This window comes from Mesoplodon densirostris, chromosome 17, assembly GCF_025265405.1.
Source record: "Mesoplodon densirostris isolate mMesDen1 chromosome 17, mMesDen1 primary haplotype, whole genome shotgun sequence".
NCBI classification, from domain to species: domain Eukaryota; kingdom Metazoa; phylum Chordata; class Mammalia; order Artiodactyla; family Ziphiidae; genus Mesoplodon; species Mesoplodon densirostris.
The window spans coordinates 18,672,680-18,688,473 of NC_082677.1; the positions used below are offsets into that span (position 1 = coordinate 18,672,680).

At 39.6% G+C, this 15,794-nt stretch overlaps 1 protein-coding gene across 6 annotated transcripts in view; it reads right to left on the reverse strand.

Annotated features, from left to right (window-relative positions):
* FNDC3A (fibronectin type III domain containing 3A) overlaps positions 1-14,241 on the reverse strand; it is a 173,176-nt gene extending 158,935 nt beyond the window's left edge. For 2 of the 6 annotated variants that reach the window (XM_060079606.1, XM_060079601.1), the window contains exon 1: positions 13,285-13,565. The gene's annotated coding sequence lies outside the window, so the exon portion shown is untranslated. Of the gene's footprint in view, positions 1-13,284; positions 13,566-13,673; positions 13,692-14,085 lie in introns of those variants that run through there. The other 4 variants (XM_060079602.1, XM_060079607.1, XM_060079603.1 and 1 more) reach the window with 4 other exon arrangements.
* Between the last annotated feature and the right edge of the window lie 1,553 nt (positions 14,242-15,794).

The window sequence follows — 15,794 nt, forward strand, 5'->3', positions numbered from 1 at the left end:
TTTAAATCTAATAGCTTTTATTTAGCAATTACTACATGTTTATCTTATCATTCTCATATTTAATTTAGTTTTCGGAGATGGTTGATTGATTAACCCTATAGTGTCCAATGGTGCATATGTTCATTAACAATATTTCTGGCTTATCACTTTATCCTTGTTGCTAAAGTAGATATATTCATAAACTTTCCAATTTGGCTTATATGGTGACATTTCATAAGCAATGTGCTGCTTGTGAATTTATATTAAATAACTTACAACATATTTTTTTTTTTGCGGTACACGGGCCTCTCACTGTTGTGGCCTCTCCCGTTGCAGAGCACAGGCTCCGGACGCGCAGGCTCAGCGGCCATGGCTCACAGGCCCAGCCGCTCCGCGGCATGTGGGATCTTCCCGGAGCGGGGCATGAACCCATGTCCCCTGCATCGGCAGGCGGACTCTCAACCACTGCGCCACCAGGGAAGCCACAACATATTTTCTAAGTGCAACAACATATTTTTATATAGAGAGCAGTGATTATAGGGCATAGTTCTGTAATATAATAGGTTGAACCCCATGAAATTGCCACTTAAGGTCAGAAACATTAAAATAACAATTTCATATGGTTTAATCTAATAAAATCAACTCATTTTCTTAAACGGTAAATGGCAATTTATATAGATTGTCAGCAACGTATTCACTGTAACTTATTTATCTTACTCTTCTCCAATTCCTTGTTCACTGGAAAGGAAAGGTGAAAGTGGGTAGGATGGGTGGGCCTCAGTCTTTTATCCCTCTTAATTGAACAGAGATGTAAAATAAGGGTTGGGAGTTTGAGGGCCACTGCCATTATTCTCCTTAGTCAGATACACTAAATATAACTTAATTTAATAAGCAGTCAGGAGATACAGCTCCAGCCCCCCGCCACTAAGAAATCACACCTTAATACTAACATGGAAACCTGATTAAAATAAGATTTCAAATGCCATCTTGTTGAAAAAGACATCACAAAGATACTTCCACTCAGGAAACTATGGGAAAAGAGAGCAGGAATTCTTCCAAGAAATCAACCCCAATCTGTTAAAAGACAGATAATGTGCACATAAATAAGACCAATAGATTTTTTTTTTTTTTTTTAAGTACAGTCAGCCCTCCGTATCTGTAGGTGCGGATCGTGCGGATATTCGACTCTCTTGTACTACATCATTTAATACAAGAGACCTGAGCATCTGCAGGGGTCCTGGAACCAATCCTCTGCAGATGCTGAGTGACAACTGTACTTCTTAAATCCCAGTTTACAGCTCCTAGCTGTCTAGTGCTATTTTCAGAGCATTTGGGTTACCTTTAGAGCACAACGTAATTACATCTGGGACAATTCTATTTTCATCTACAAATATTTTATTGCCCTTTTGTAAAATATTAGCTTATATATTTAGATTACTCACTTTGCTTTTTCAGGGTTTCAGATTCTTGGTTATGTTTATCAGAATCACTTTGGGTTTAAGACAAAAAAACAGCAGCTTCTGAATATTTTCTGAACAAAGTAACACCTTAGCATCTAGGTTTACAACTGAAAGGTTTGAATTCCTCTGTAAAAGCTGTATTACTAACTTCACCATATTTAACATGTTTCCTTCATTAGTTTCTCCCAAATAGAGAATTTTATCATAAGATATAATAAGAAAATCAAGAAACATTTCTGTATTTTCCATGGGAAGTAAGATCTGTCTGTAGAACCCAGTATTTTAATATTGTCCTTTCTGAGATAACCATATTCTTTGTTTATAAATCTACAACTATGGCTGAGCTAAAAATTATTGCCTAAATTTGCTAATCTTTCCTCATCTTATCTTTAAAAAATCTTCCTTTTCTTTACTTTGTCTTCAGTTTAAGCTAACATCTCTCCTGAAATTTACTACCAACTTTCCTAAAATATTAGGTTCTAATATTAAAAGGGGAGATCAAAATATCCAGGCATATGAGACTTGAAAACAACTATATTCAAAATTATAATCTTATATTTGGAAAAGAAAATTGCTTTTATAATAGAAATTCATAAAATAAAGTATACTAAAATTGTCCCAGTTGGCAGATATGGTTATATAAAGGTTGAGAATCACTAGCCTACAATTCTCACTTCTCTAACCTGCTGTAACACAGCTTCAGACCCAACACTAAACTGAAATTGCTCACTTTAAAAGCACCAATGATTTCAGACACTAACTGGGAAGCTTTTGAGTGAAAGGATGTGCTATTAAAAATCACACAGGGAGGGCTTCCCTGGTGGTGCAGTGGTTGAGAGTCCGCCTGCCAATGCAGGGGACACGGGTTCGTGCCCCAGTCCGGGAAGATCCCACATGCCGCGGAGCGGCTGGACCCGTGAGCCATGGCCTCTGGGCCTGCGCGTCCGGAGCCTGTGCTCCGCAACGGGAGAGGCCACAACAGTGAGAGGCCCGCATACCACAAAAAAAAAAAAAAAAAAAAAAAATCACACAGGGAAACAGACATAAATCAAGGCCGGCCAACTAGAAGGTATGGTTCTAACAAGGACTAGTCACAATCACCAAATCCAAACCATCTTTTCTTTTATTATTTGTTACATCATGAAAGTTGTATGTTTTACACTTAAAAACATATGTACAGACATTATTTTTAACTCCTGCCCCATTCCAACTCCCATTTCCAGAGCAACCACTGTGGAATGTACCCTTTCAGACGTTTTGCTCTGCACTTATGTATGTATGAGGTTTAGGGGAGTGGTTTAAATAAAACTGCGTTGACCAGTGTCTTGTTTTTTCATGTAAAATATCTTAAGAGTTTCCTAAAGAAGTACACCTGTAGCTACTTCATTCTTTTTCATGGCTGTCTAATATTCTACTATGAGGGCATACTATAATTTATTCTAATGATGAACACAAAATGCTTTCATTTTTCTTCATACATTTCTCCCTCCACAAGGAACAATCATGTAATATTCTCTATGACCCTACGATAGTATTTCTGTGTTACAGATACACAGAAACGAAACTTCTGGCTTAGAAGTATGCATTTTCAAAATTGACAGAAACAGGGACTTCCCTGGTGGCACAGTGGTTAAGAATCCGCCTGCAAATGCAGGGGACACGGGTTCAATCCCTGGTCCAGGAAGATCCCACATGCCACGGAGCAACTAAGGCCGTGTGCCACAACTACTGAGCCTGTGCTCTAGAGCCTGCGAGCCACAACTACTGAAGCACACATGCCTAGAGGTGCTCTGCAACAACAGAAGCCACTGCAATGAGAAACCCACGCACTGCAACCAAGAGTAGCCCCCGCTCTCAGCAACTAGAGAAAGCCCGCGCACAGCTGCAAAGACCCAATGCAGCCAAAAATAAATTAATTAATTAAAAGAATTTGAGATACAGCTAAACTTTTACCCTAAAAATATGAAGCTGTTTATACTCTGTTCAATAGTTTATGAGTGCCTACTTTCCAATTTGACACCTACTAAGGTTTTCCAATTTTTGCCAATTTTATTAGCAAAGATTAAAAAAAAATCGTATCTCGATGTTTTCAATCTCTTACAACTGGTGTGTTTGAGCATCTCTCTTCAAAACTTTATAGACTATATTTCTACTTCTATGAATTTCTATACATTCTTTCTCATTTTCTACCAGGTTGACTTGGTTAATTTGTAGGCACACCTTATATACTCTGAATATTAATTTTGTCAACTGCATGTCAAATATTTTATCCCAATCTATTGCCTGCCTTTTTAAATGGCATCTAAGTTTGACGCCTTATTTGAAAAGGCTTTCACTACACTGACACTTTTTTAAAATTCACTTCTTCCAAAATTTTTGCCATTTTATTTTTTTACTTATATTTAGTCCAACTGGAACTTAGTTTTGAGAGTGCCACAAAGTGAGTACCTAATTATCTTTACCTCAACTGGACAGCCAATTGTCCCCCATCACTTATAGACTAGCTCTTCCATTACTCACTTGTTAATCATACAATAAATTCTTCTGTAACCATGGAGCTCCTCCTGAATTCCTTATTCTGTTCCTTTGATCAACATGCTCATTCCTACTCCAAATTCTTATTTTAATAATTATAATTGTACAGTATGTTTTAATCTTTGATGGGTAAGTTCCCCTTTGTTATGCTTCTTTTTGAAATTTATCTGGCCATTCTTGTGCATTTTTCCTTCTCAAAACTTGAAACATCAGTTTGTCAAATTTCATTTAAAAAATCCTGTTGGATTTCTAATTAGGATTACACTGACTGTATTAATTTGGTGAGAACTGCCAATTTTATAGTATTAAGTTCTCACATTCAGGAATATACTATTCCTCCATCCATTCAGATTTCTTGTAGTTTTCTTCAGATGGTGCTGCATATTTTTAAAATTTCTCAAGTATTTTATAATTTAGGCTTCTACTTTTCTTACTGTTTTTCATAGTTGGTTATTGCTAGTGTATAATAAAGCTAATGAATCTTCTAAATTTATCTCATAGCCAGTGGGCTTACTGAAATCTCTTTTTGACTCAAATCATTTTCTGTTGCCTGTCTTGTCTAAGTAGATAATCATATCAACTGCAACTAGTAACACTGATATATTCCAACTCACTCCCAATCCCCATTATTTCGAGGTTAGTTATTTTTCTTGTTTCTTAACGCACTGGCTAAGACTTTGACCAATGTTCCTATCTTTTAATGAAAGTACTTCTAATATTTCATTATGACATTTAATACAGGTTTCTGGTAGAGACCCTTTATAAGATTATCTCTTGTTGATGAAAACTGAATTTTAGAAAATGATTTTTTTTAGCACCAAAGAGATATAAACATACAGTTTTCCCCTTTAACCTATTAGTATAGTGAATTACATTAATATGCTTCCTAATGCTGAATCAATATTATACTCCTGGGATTCAACGTATCAGAACTGGTATGATTTAATAATTCAGAGCCAGGCTCTGGAGTCAGAATGCCTGGGTTCAAATCCCAAATCTTTCACTAACTAGTTGTATGATTTTAGGTGTGCTATTTAACTTCTCTGTGCTTCAGTTTCCTCATCTTTAAAATGATGACAGTAATAGCTACCTCAGAGAGTTGTTTTAAGGATTAAGGAAACTGATACATGAAAAGTTGTTTAGAATAGTACACAGAACATAGAAAGCATTTAATACATGTTAATTATTATCATTTACTGAGTGCCTCATATCTGCCAGCTGTAAGGTATGCGGCATTGCAGGAGTCAGCAAACTAAAACCCGTACACTGAATCTGGCCTCCTGCCTGCTTTTATAAATAAAGTTTTATTGGAATACAGTTATACCCAATGTTTATAATTATCTATGGTTATCTTTATGCTCCTACACCACAGTTAAGTAGTTGCAACAGAGTCCATATGGCCACAAAGCTTAAAATATTTGCTATCTGCTCCTTTACAGAACCCCCCCCCCCAAAAAACCCCTGTCGACCCGAGAAGTATTGTTCAAAATCGAGGAGTTCATAGTCTAATAGATGAGACACGCAAGTAAAAACATATATATGCTACAGTATGTTATATACACAGTCATGATATTATGAGCATATTATGGAAACCTATGGCAGTTCAGTACTAAGCTATAGGAAGGATTCACACAAGGGATGAAAGACAAGAGGTATTTTATTTACTTTTAATTAATTTAAAATATGTATTTGTTTATATGTCTTTATCTCTCATCATAGTGTGTGAACTGCTAGAGGAAAAGGAATATGACATTCATTTTTGTGACATTCATATTCTAAGTACCTACGACATTTAAGGTTTTTAACAAATGACAGATGAATAAATAAATGAATGGTGAAAGGAAGAATTTAGATACCTGGGTAATAATGATTAGAAATGTCTTTCAAAGTTCTACATATAAATATCCTATGGCAAGTATTTTACTTGCCATGTTAAATGGGCTCTTTCTTTTAATCCCTACAGCAGCTAATTCTAGGAGATAGATCCTATATTACCCCTCTTTATTTATTTTTTATTTATTTTTTATTTTAATTAAATTTTTAATTTTGAGGTAATTATAGATTCACATGCAATTGTAAGAAATAATGTAGAAGATTCCATTTGCCCTTTACCCAGTTTATATTACCCCTCTTTAAAGTGAAGACAGTAAGGCTCCTTGAGGTAAAAGCAATGTGCTCAAGTTTATATACAGCCAGTAAGGGAAGAAGCCAACAAACAAACCTTTATCTGCCTAATGTAAAACATATGCTCTTTATACAACAAAGTTGGGAAGTGGTGGGAAATAGATATAGTCACAGGATACCAACAGAGTATAAACTCTAAAATGGAGATAGAAGACATTATAATTGATGCAGCAGAAATTGTAGTGTGGCTTTAACTTCTAAAACTGAGCAATGATTTGAATAAATTCATATTTTTAAAATATTAGTCTGGAAGCAGCCTGAAGATGAACTAGAGGAACAGTTGCCTGTACATTTTATCCAAAGTCTCCTCTATCACACACATTAGACCAGTTTTGGTCAGGTTCAAGTAATCAACAAAAAAATAAAATTGCTAGCATACTATGGCATTTGAGGAATAATGATTTATCTACTAATCTGAAGTACTGGAAATAGCTAGTCCTAATATGGAAGAAACAAAAGTATATTTCATTAACTAAAATGTAAGGAAAAAGTATATACTGCAAATGAAAATACTACATAGAAAAAAATCAAGTCTTAAGAATGAAACTGTAACTGAGAATGGCTGTCAGGAAAAAGACTCACAGTCTTAGAGAATGAACTTAGGGTTACCACGGGGGGAAGGGTGGGGGGGAGGGATAGACTGGGAGTTTGGGATTGACATGTACACACTGCTATATTTAAAACAGATAACCAACAAGGACCAATGTACAGCACAGGGAACTCTGCTCAATACTCTGTAATAACCTAAATGGGAAAAGAATTTGAAAAAGAGTAGATACATGTATATGTATAACTGAATCACTCTGCTGTACACCTGAAATTAATACATTGTTAATCAACTATACTCTAATATAAAATAAGAGTTAAAAAAAAAATAAAACATCTTTGGAAAACAAAAAAAGAATGGCTGTTACAAGCAAACCAAAAGAATCTAGAAAATGTAAACATAATGAAATCAGAAATTATAAATTATGTTTTCACTTTTATTTTTATTTAAGCCAATCTTAAGAGAAACTGATTTTGAAGTAAATGAAATGACTACTCCTTCAAGCTAGATCTCAACATAAGTACATAGTTGTTGTATATGACATCTATTTCTGCAAAAGAAAGCATATAATTACTTTTTAAAGAAAAGTCTTAACTATGCTTTAAAATGTACTTAAACATCTGTTTAGAACCCCCAGAGAAGCAGGAAGATTTTTTTTCTCCTTACTGGGGAATTGGATTTCACTAAGAAATCACTTAAATTGTTTAAATTATTCTGTTCAAATATATATTAAAATGTGGATTCTGAAGAAGGAAAACAGAAAACAGTAACTTTCAGACACTTCTGATAGAGGCTGATTAACACAACCTAATTTATCAAATTTAGATAACCTTTACACCAAGGTTTATGTCAAAGTACACATCATACTTACTCTGTCTTTCTAACAATTAGCACATAAGCAACCTCAAGAAGTGAGGGAGGAAGAGAGATGGAAGTCAATCAGAAGTAATAGTTTCATCTGTAAAATGAGAGTACCACCACATATCTGGCAAGTCTATATGGGATTTAAAAAAAAATAATCAAGTTTCCAATGAGAGTTCAAGTGGATCTTATTACTATAGATAAATAGTCTTCTACTTGAAAAAAAGAAAACTATAAGGAATTCACTTTTGCATATTTTTATCCCACTGTGGAAAGACTAGCTGAATTTCCTTGGAATGAAGATCAGTATTCTCTTGCAAAGAAGAGAGGCACTGGATACCGACCACACTGAAAGATTAATAAGAATGGAAAGAAAGCTTTTAAAATGTGCATTCTCTTTGCCAAGAAGGCAGTTAAAACTTTCGAGTAAACTAAATGTTTATTGGAATACTATATTTACAGAAGTTTGGAGGATAAAACTTGAACTCATGATTTCTGGTCTTACTAAAAAAAAAAGGCTGCACTGCTTCCAATGTAGTAGCATTAATGTAAACACATATGGTACTTTAATATTGTCATGGTTTCCAACGTCTCTTTGGTTGCTCACAATATTTCTGTGGGGAAATCAGGATAGACATTATTCTCCATTTTAAGAATTGGGAACCTAAGATTGAAAAAAACGAATCTGAGATCATACGGCTAACAAGGGTGAAGTTGGAACTAAGATCCAAGGTACTTTATCTCCTATCTAGGAAACGGAAACAGCTGGAATAATGAAGCTGTTTCAAGTACTAACAAAGGGGAGGGGAGTGAATTGTTAATTTCTTCTTAAACCAAAATTTAAAAAGCCAAACTTTTATTGGGTAGCAATCCATGAAGGCTGAAATTTAATTCAAAAGGCCTGTACTGCCTTAAAACTTAAGACAGTACATACATTTAAAAAGTATGGAAAATGCTAGTATAGGCAAAAGGACAAAAGTTAACTTAAGTTTTGGGGTTTTGTTGGTTTGTTTGCTTTTAATGTTTTTAAGAGGAAAAAAAGAAACACCACTGATTTTATCCAGACAGCTCTCCGTCATATACATCTTTACTTTCCCCAGCACCTAATACTATCTCTGATATACAGAATGTATTTACTAATGTCTGTTGAATCAAAGAATGCTCTTACGCTATATTCTTACTTTCTTGATAATACAAAATACAGAGTAACCCTAGCGAATTTATTCATGCAACCATAACCTGAGGCACCACTATTTACCTGGTAATGGTACATGAAACACAATGTGAAGGAAATAGAATTGCTTTAGAAATACACACCTATAAATTTAGCAACTTCAAAGAGGTATTTCATGTAAATGAATTTTCAAAATAACTGATACTTATCCTTTAAATCACTGTAACTTATCTTTAAATAATCATAATGAAAATATTTAAAAAGAGATTTCTAGGTCTTTTTTCTCTGCCTTAATCTAAACATGATACAATCTTTTCTTGATGGCTCAAACTCATCAATGTAAATATCAATTATTAGACTATTCTATAACACACTGACTCTTGGAGTTATTGAGGGATGTCCAGCTGTTTGTCTCTTCACTAACTCAACCTAGACTACTTTTAAAAACAAGGTTTCCTACTGCCTGCTCCCCAGTTGTCACTTATAGGCCACCAGCATCCTAGCCAAGGCTTCTAAAATGCCAGTTAAAGTTTAAAATACGTACAACCTGAATAGGCAGTTGATATACTTAACCTTATACAGATTATAAATTCCATGGTGTAGCTATTTTCACTGCTCTAAGGCCTAGCTCAAAGGCTTTTCTTCTTTTATGTCCAAGTTCTGAGACTCAGTCTAGGCAGTTGCTAGAAGTCTGGCCACAAAAGAACAATTATAATACTAATTTCTGCATGTTCTCTTAATTCTTACTATAATATAGGGGAAAAAACATAAATGATAGTCATAACAAAACACAAAACAACCATGTAAACAAATGATGTAAGGCAGCTCACATTATGTGCTATATGGACAATTACCTAGCCAATTATTAGCCAAAAGTCAGCAAACCAGGCTCGCTGGCCAAATCCTGCGATTGTAAAAAAAAACAAACAAAAAAGGATATTCAACAGAGACAGTAAGTGGCCCACAAGGCCTAAAATATTATCTGGCACTCTAAAGAAAAAGTCTGCTGATCCCTGATCTAAACTGTAATAAACACACACATATAAAACATATAAGCTATTCCTCATACATAAAGCTTAAGTTATTAATATAAATACTTAGTAGATGCAGCATTCTTTCAGTGATGGGTTCATAATGATACAGCCAAACGTGTCCAGCCCTGCCTCTTACTCTCTTGACCATGATGTAGGGCTTAGCCAAAATCTTGACTTTAACCTTCTTTCCTTCTTCCTCCTGATACTTAACCTTACACACTCTCAGACTGGTCTCCTTGCTATTACTTCCAGCTCTGGCTGTCAATCTTTTTTGGAAAGTCTTTCCTTTTGCTAGATATCTAAATCCTTCCTAAGCTTCAAGTCTGACTTCCTTTAAATGCCTTCCAGGATCATTCTAGCCCTCAGTGGCCTCACTTTCCTTTAAATTACAGTCCTTGCCACACAATTTAATAATGCCATCTTATATTTTTGCTAATGATTTCTTGTGTGTTAGTCTAGTATCCCCAACTAGCCTGTAAACTACTTGAAGGAAAGAAACACATCCTATTGCTTTTGTATCCCCGCTCTAATAAGTAGCTCATCGTCCTCTGAGCACATGTCATCTCCCAAGCACATCTCTCTACCTTGGAGAAAAAACAGCCTGAGGAATGGTAATGGGTGATAAGTGATTGGAAATATCAAAGGAAGACACCTACAAAGGAACTTGATGGAAGACCATAGGCTACAATGCAAACTTAGAAAGTATATGTGAAAGATAAGCAAAACTACAATAGTGGGAGGATAGAGATAAAGATCAAGGGTTAAGGAGACCACAGCATAACACTCTGAAATAAAATGGGACCAAAATATTAAGAAAATTATAAAAGCTCCCAATACAGGTTAAAAAAAAAAGTTGCCTTTCAACACTACTGGTCATTAATTTCTTTCTGCAAGCAGCTCGACACTGATATCCATGTGGGCCATTTTTCTTTTTCTTTTTGCAATGTGATAAAAAGAAGCACTAAAAGACTCAATGGAATTGCATGCACAGTATTCTAAACCTTTGGATTTACAATATTGTGAATTTATTTGAAGTCTGCTAGAGACTGCTAGGGGAAAAAACCAATTATTTATCTTTTGATTACCTGGCTAATAAAATTAGAAATCACATGCATATCGCTACATCATGCTCAGAGATATCACCTAGACTCATTTTCATAGAAAAATGTACCAAGAACATGAAAAATAAAACAAAACCTTTAGGTTACTTCATCAAATTGTATCTTAAAAATATAGGCAAAATAGAAGATGCACAAGCCTTGGATGTATGCACGTTAAAAAAAAATACAAATATTTTTAAACAGGCATAATTATTACCCATAAGTCTACAACAAATTATAAATTAAATGCTCTTTACCTAAGTAAAGCTACAAAAGACGATGAAAATTATTAATCATGCATCGCTTCTCTTTTTTCTGGGTTTTATAACCTCTCAATCCTGACCTCTGCCTGGCTGGTCAGAGAAGAGGGAGAAATTTTTTCATAATTAGTAATAAAACACGCTCAAAATTATACTGTAGAACTTTAAAAATTAAAACGTAATCACTAAATGCACGATAAATCAGCTTTCAGTTACTCATACAAAGGGGGAAAGTGATGACATAGATGACATCAAATCTGTTTTTTGAATCATATGATTAATTTGGGAGAAGCAAATTACCCTTATAATTATGTTTGCTTGAAGCCAGTGTTAACCAGAAGTTTATTTTTCCTCAACAGTCAATGATTTTTGAGGGTTCAGACAAAATGGAAAGCGGGGGAGTTCATTCAGAAGCATACAGGTGGTTAAAAGCAGCCAGCTTGAGATAAAAAATTTTCAGTTAACCTACACAAGAAAACTGAGAGGTGTTCTATGAAGGGAAAGAAGAAAATTTCATAAAATTTGTGATAGTGCTAAAATTCTTAAACATAACACTATTTATAAAAATTTTTACAAAATCTTTTTCCTGTCAAGTCATCATCCCTTCTTCCCAATAACTGGTATAAGTGGTGATAGCAACAATTCTCAGCGGGCTAAGAAGCTGAAAGCAAAATTTTAGGTTCTGTGTTATCAAAGATGTGTAAAATCCTTTTTATCACTGTTTTAAGTCCACCATCTGTCTCAGTGGGCACTTTATCTCATTACTTGAGAAAAGTCAAACCAACCAAGAAAATATCAAACAGGCAGGGGACTCATTTCTCTGGACTATTTTTAGGTGATTTAAAAACTTACACGGTGGCAAGAACTACAGATTTAGCAAATACACAAAAACTAAATATTTACCCAAATACAAGATCATAGCCACAAAACTCAATTAGTTTCTGCCTAACATATGGCTCCAACTCCCGGGTGGCATATGTTTAGCGCTGGTGCTGGTACTATCATGGTGATAAAACATTATAGTAACAGTTCAACTTTTGTTATTTCATTCTTATAATACAGAAAAACACACACCAATTTTGCTTCCAAGAGCTAAAAACACAGACCACGGGAAAAAGCTAAATAATTATGCCGCTCAGTTTTAAGAGCCTACAGTCTACACATACATGAGGATTATACAGTTAAAAAAAAAATCTTGTCAGCCTGGTTTTCTTTGTTAATAGATGGTCAGACACGAAGGTGTCCAAAAGAACGTACATGAAATTTCACAAAAGAAAATCCCGTATTTATGATTCCTAGCACCCCGCTATCCATTACCCTCCTTCCGCCCAGAGAAAACTATCCCAAGGCTTTTAACGTTAACAGTTTAATAAAAGAACGACTAACGACTACATTCATTAAAGCCGCCGCCGTTCTGCCCCCGATTTTATGGCTAAATTACGTGTTCATTTTCTTTACCTAACGCATGACGTCCTTCCACAGCTGTGTCAGAAGTTCAAAGATCCAGGCTGTTAAACAGGGCGAGGACTGCAGCCCGGAGTCCACCCCCCGACCGAACAGGTGGTTAACTCCGCCGGCTGGAGGGACGGCCAGGTATTGGCACAAGCCAAACAGGATCAAATACACAAGGGCGGGTTTTCGAGGTTTTAACCCCAACGGGAGCGGGGGAAACTCTCTTCAGAGGAGCGTTCAAGTTTGGCGGCTGCCCGGCGGCCAACACCGAAGGCGCCGCGGCCGCTCGGCGATCCGCTCCGGAGGGCTCCGCAACCCACCCCCCAGCGCCGCCGTCTGCGGCGCGCGCGGGCCAGGGGGGCGGAGGGAGGACAGCCAGAGCCGCCGCGCCGCCTCCTAGGGCTGGTGGCGGGGCCGCGGCCGCGCCCCGCCGAGCGCCTCCCGGCGAGACTCGGGCCCAGCAGGTGCCCCGTGAGTGGACGGGTCCCACCCGCGGCCCACTCCCCTCCGCCCAGCGCGCGCCCACAAGACCGGGTGGGCCAGGCCCCTCGACGGGCCCGAGCCCCGCTTAGCGCCCCGGCCCCTCACACCCAGCCTAATGGTTTCCGCGGCGCCTGCCCCGGGCGGGGGCGAGGGGGACGGGACCCGGAAGCCTCGGTGTCCCCCACCTTTCCCGAAGGGAGCGCCCGCGCTCTCACCTCCGAGTCACGCCGCTCTGAGGCGGAGGAAGGCGGCTACCCCGGCGCCTCTTCTTCGGGTTCCTGATCGTTCTCGCTCCACTTCAGCGGCAGAGCCAGCTCTCGGGGCCGCCGCGGCCGCCGGCGCACTGACTGTTGGGGTGGTTTCCCGGCAGTGACGGTGCCGCCTCAGCCCCGCTCTTCGCTCCCTCTCCGCGTAGCTCCCGCTTTCTGTTTCACCCGAGGGACCACGAACGCCGCCGCCGCCATGCTTACTACGGAGCCGGGAGGAGGAGCCCGGAGTCGGCGCGCCGAGTGCGGCTGCGCGAGCCCAGCCGACGGCGCCCCCGGCCGGCCCGGACCCCGCGTCCCCGCCCCGCGCCCTGGCCCGCTGCCCCGCTGGTCTTTACCGGGAGCGCGAGGCGCTCGCGGAGCCGCCGGTGCGGGGCGTCAGAGTCCCCGTCGCCGCTGCCGGGTCGCCCACCGCCCTCCCGGGGCTCCGGGCTCTCTCCTGAGGCCCGGCTACGCCTGGGTCGTCGCAGCCGCCGCCTCGGCCAGGCTGCTAGCGACACTAGGGAAATGAGGAGCCAGCTGACGTTCCTGGAGCCGCTCACATACTCCTCAGTCCAGACTGTAAAAGACTCCCTCTGAGGCGCACCGGGTCGGCCTTTTTCAGGAAGCACAAAACTTAATGCCGGCAGGTGCTTTTAAAGACACTCCCCCAAGGAATAGGAAGCCAACCGAAGTGGGCTTGGATGGTTTCAACCCCAAACGCTTACACCCCAGGAGCTCTTAAACAAACAAAAATATTTAGATATTTACTTCAGCTGGAAACGTGAGGGTTAGTTTCTTGGTCTCTTCCCCAGTCGAAACGCGTGGAAACCCATTACCTTAATTTGTGCAACAGCCCGAAGACTTACAAGGGAACGCGGCCGAGATTTCCTTGAACCTCCAGCAACTGGGGGCGCTGCAATAATGCCTGAGGGCCGGTCAGGGCTGCTTCCTTTTGCGGTTTCCACGGGAGGACTTGGGATGGGGGTTGTCCTTGGGACGGGGAGTCTAACCCCAGGAACTGTCCCCTCAGAAACAATGACGACGTACCCAGCCTCCTTGTTCTGGCTTTATTTCAGTTTATGAATTGTGCTGCCTTTAAAAAACAGCAGTGCTTTTTCCCCCACCTTTTTACAGAAATCCTTTTAAAATGTACTTATTCCCTACATTCTTAAGGAATACAATGGTTAATGAAATCCTTTGTTGATGACTAGCCATCAAACGCCATACCTTGGCCATAAGCTAGTCCCAGGGGATTGCTGAGGTATATAGGATCTCTACTTAGGTGATCTCTTTTTTTCTCTTTGGAATGTTCTCATCACCTTTTCTAATATCTGTCACTACTTCTCATCTCCTCATCTGCCTCTTGATCCGCTCAGATCCTTCCTCTCATCCTTTCTACTTTACTATTTTTTACTCTTTTCTCCTTTCTTGACTGCTTTTCTCTATGGTTCCAGGTGATGATTGATCAGATGTTTATATCCACAGTCAGCCAATGAGAGATTTCTTTTCTTCCTCTTCTTCCCATCAGTAAATAGAACAGTGACTGTATGTCAAGCGGTATCCTGAGATATGTTCATTGTTGTTCACTCTCAAAAAGTTATTCTGCCAGAGAGGTTTCCTTTTCTTAACTTCCAGATTTGGCCCTCTTCCAGACAATTACTGGAAAGCTGGTCTCTGGATAACTGAGGCACAACTGTATTTTGTTTTAAAATAAGGATTTTGGGCTTCCCTGGTGGCGCAGTGGTTGAGAGTCTGCCTGCCGATGCAGGGGACACGGGTTCGTGCCCCGGTCCAGGAAGATCCCACATGCCGCGGAGCGGCTGGGCCTGTGAGCCATGGTCGCTGAGCCTGCGCGTCCGGAGCCTGCGCGTCCGGAGCCTGTGCTCCGCAACGGGAGAAGTCACAACAGTGAGAGGCCCGCGTACCGCAAAAAAAAAAAAAAAAAATGGATTTATTAGGGCGTGGGTGAGTTGGGTGGCTTTTCTGTATTGCTGCCCTAGCTCTGTTTGGTCTGAGACTAAGGGAGTGGTTTCCAAACCTGACTCTACGCTAGTAATTTCCAAAGCTTCCTACTTGGAAACTTTTTTTAAGATGTTGGGGGTAGGAGTTTATTAATTAATTTATTTATTTTTCCTGTGTTGGGTCTTTGTTTCTGTGCGTGGGCTTTCTCTAGTTGTGGCAAGCGGGGGCCACTCTTCATCGCGGTTCGCGGGCCTCTCACTATCGCGGCCTCTCTTGTTGCGGAGCACAGGCTCCAGACGTGCACAAGCTCAGTAGTTGTGGCTCACGGGCCTAGTTGCTCCGCGGCATGTGGGATCCTCCCAGACCAGGGCTCGAACCCGTGTTTCCTGCATTAGCAGGCAGATTCTCAACCACTGAGCCACCAGGGAAGCCCCCTACTTGGAAACTTTTTAAAAAGACAGAATCTTGTAATCCATCCTTTAAGATTTTGATTCCTTTGGGGTTGGGTGTGGAGG